Genomic DNA, 3969 nt, shown 5'->3' with positions numbered 1-3969 from the left:
TTAAATAGGAAGAATATTGACGCAACCTGCACTTTCCATGCACTTACAAATAAAGGTGAAAATGGTGGAGATCGTAATAATAACAATGGTAGAGCCTCTAGCTCAATAGGGCAGTCTCAGTGTCATGGCAAGCGCGAGAATGAGCTGTTGACTCTTGTGCATTCAAATGTTTGTGGTCCCATCCCCTGTCAGTCATTGCATGGCATGAAGCACTTTGTTACATTCATAGATGATTATTCGTGTAAGATATGGGCCTATCCTATTAAATAAAAATCGAATGTTTTGCCTATGTTTCAGTGCTTTCTTGTTATGGTTGAGAACTAGTATGGGCATAGGTTGAAATGCCTATGATATGAAAATGGGGTGAATATTTGTCTAAGGGACTTGAGCAATTTGTGATGAGAGAGGTAGTAAGTGTCGATTGACTGCACCATACATCCCACCCTAGAATGTGTAGTAGAGCATATGAATCAAACTATTCAAGAAAGAGTTTATAGTATCCTTAGTCAAACAAGCTTACTATAGTACGTTTGGGCTGAGACAATTACTATTGTTGTGCATCTCATTAATTGATCTCCATACACTACTCTTGGTGGTAGAGTTGTGTAATATTCCCGCCTCAACACTTCATATCAAGAAACGAATTTGGGCTTGAGGCATTTTAAAAATTACTCGTCGAGCTGTCACATAAGTGACCGCACATAATTTTCTTGATATTGAGTCTTGAATTTTAAAAAAACAATCCAATATGAGAAGACGCCTCAATATTCCTAGCCAACAAAAAGCAAAGACGTCTCGTAAATAATATTACGATGACTTGATCATATAAATTTTCCCGCATTATATTTGATTTGGCATTCCCGATTCCATTTAATGCATCGAGGATTGCATTGATTTTGTAACTGCAAGACAATTTGCAAAAGCCTCAATTAGTAGATGAAGAACGCACAAGAATGAGCATGATATTGAGCAAGTTAAGTATCAAAGAGTATGACATAACTTTATATACTAGATAAGTCATGAAGTAACTAGGCCAAAAACCACTAGAAGAAGTCGTTTTGAAGAAAAAAATACGTTTTTGAAAATATAGGCCAAAATACATGACGTTTTTAATGCATTGAGGGAGAGAAAGCATTAAATAATCATCCCCACTAGTAAGCAATCAAAATGAATATTTATAAAGCTCAATTGGCTCTTAACAAGTAGCCAAAATGAATTAGTTGATTGCATACTCCCTCTCATGCCTATAAATACACCCCCTCTCCTTCACAAAAAAGCAAGAAGAAAGACTTCCTGATAATGGCAAAATTTCTCTATTTCTCTTATCCATTGAAGCTTGAGCCTTGAAAGAGAAAAGTGTCCCCCCACCCTTCTACCTCATTTTCATTTTCTCTACCCCTTGGTACACCTTCGTCCCATACAACCATATCGCTAAGCAAAATGTTGGCGAAATTTTTTTGGACGACCATCAACTTTCCCTAAACTACCACGTCAATTTCACCTAACATCAGATGGCTCCGCGAGGTCGCAGAAATTCAAAAAGCCCATTTGAAGCAAGGGAAGTAAGGAAAGCAGCTGATGGAGAAAATGACGTAGTAGAAATTAGTGAGACCCCTATCACAGCAAACTTGAGAGAGGTAGCATCTTGTTGGTTTGGAAAATTTTAATATTTTATAAGCTTATTGCTTTATTTGGCTTTAAACGATTATAAATGCATTCTAATGAAAATGCATATGAACTATCGCTTAAGAAAATAACCTAAGTAATATAATAATTAAATATTCAATGAAAATACTCTTTTACTTAAAAAATGAATATATGTCTATCATTAAAAAATATTTTAATTATGATTTATTTCGTGATATTTATTGTTATTTAATTAAAGACGTATGTAATCTCATAATAACAAAAAAAGGTAGACGTTGTTAGGGAAGGGAATGTTTTATAAATTTTCCCTGAAAGCAATAATATCTATTTCATTTTGCTAATGATAAACAAACGCACATGAATTTTATAATAATTTATAAAAAATTATTTAGATAATATCATGAAATAATCAATGCATTAAATCAACGAAAAATTGTATAGGAAAATATATACTAGACGCATATAAATTAGGTGCAGGAAAATATAATTTGATGTCTGAAAGATGAAAGAAAAATCGTACTTATGATTTTTGCATTGTTTGGAATAGAATATTTAAAAAAATAATCATCATTGCACTTATGATATAGATAAATGAAAATTGATATTTCTAGATAACGTTGAAAGTTCAACAAATGGTCAAACATCATCAATTAAACCATAGAATAGGAGTAGAATAAAATAAAAATTATTTTCTTGTTGAAAACATACTCAATGTTAATATTAATGATTATATTAGCAAGAGTGTTAATATCATGAGTTGACACACGTATGAATCAGCGAGAAAACCTAACCTAAAATATCAAGAATGTTGAAGCAAAAATAACTATGAAATACTTAACAACCTTGAAACTATCAGTATTAGGAAATTAAATAAATATCGAAATTCTGTAAGAATTATTGGACATTGATAAGAATTTTTTGATACAAATTTTAAAGTCTAAACAGACTTGGAAAAGCATTTGAAATCCTGCTAAGTGTGGGTTAGGGCAGCACAACACATGAACTGCCTACCATAGGCATAAATGCCATATTATCTTTTAGGGTAGAAATACCAAATTTTTCATAAGGATAAAATAGACTTCTCATAATTAATCAGGTTCGCGAAATAACTTGTAGATCTCGAAAAAGAGTTGCAAGTAGGAACTGAAACCTTAAGAATAAGGTGGGACCTTAAAATAGAAACCCTAGATTTGGGTGGGACTGCTTCCCATGCTAAAAACGCTTGATGTTGTTTCTTTTTTATTTGTGCATGCATTGATGGTTGCACATGAAAGATTGATTGTGCTTGCAGTAGTTAGATCTGATTGTAAATATATAATCAATATAGTAAGAGGAAAGATCGTACTATGCCTCTCCCACGGCTAGACGTGGAACCGTGCTCCAAGGGGGATTGTTTTGTACTGCTGCCACGAGAAGCTTTGGACCGGCCCCGATGGCGAGAGGTTACTTGGTGAGGAATCCATTAGGTAGGAGGAGGCGAGAGTGCTAAGCGGACTCTGGTCGTAAATCTCTCGATCGCTCCTAGGAACTGCCTGACCCTCACACAAATCAGGATGGGATACTGGAGTCCCTAATACTAGTGAAGGGACGAAATCTTGGAGGGTTTCTTTTCTTCTGCGTAGGCAAAAGGGATTTTCCAATGAATGGAGGTTTATCTTCTACATAGGCAGAAGGGGAAAATCATTATAAATAACTTTGTGAAATATGTTTTGCCAAAAGATTGTTTTCTTTGTCTTTGCGTTGTGCCCTAAAATTACACGAACAAACTTATGATAATGGGTTAATTAACAAAGCTGCTTTTATATGCCATAACTTGTTGTGATAGATAATTAGAAAACCATTCGTGGAAAGTAGGAGGGTGAGATCCTTGATGGATCTGTCCTACGATGGTCCTGGTAAGCTCTGAGCTTCTCTCAAGAGATTGAACGAAATGTTAGTTAGGAAAAATTAGATAGAGCCGAGCATTGACTTACCTAGGGTCAGCTCTTAAAACCTTGATAAAAAATTATCCTAAGGGAAAGGTGCGGCGGTTGTGCTAGAGTTTCGTCAAGGTTCCCTAAATCTTAACCATTGTACTGGAAAAAAGTATTGCACTCCATAAACCAAGGGTAACTACGATCACTCTAGTCAAACGAGAAGCCCTTGTGGGACACCTCCGATGGAGCTAGCTAATGTATAGAAACCTTAGTTGTCAAATGAGGGCCCCGAGCTTGCAGGTTGATCCTCGTGGGGACGACCGGTACTTTCTGTTATGGGGTGGACTCTGGGAAACCTAGACGATAGACCCCGTGCATTCTTACGAGTGTCGGGCAAAGCCGTCTA

This window comes from Lygodium microphyllum, chromosome 6 (genome assembly GCF_053477565.2).
Source record: "Lygodium microphyllum isolate KBCC chromosome 6, Lygodium_microphyllum_v1.1.10, whole genome shotgun sequence".
Taxonomy (NCBI): domain Eukaryota; kingdom Viridiplantae; phylum Streptophyta; class Polypodiopsida; order Schizaeales; family Lygodiaceae; genus Lygodium; species Lygodium microphyllum.
Note: the sequence above shows the minus strand (reverse complement) of the source record.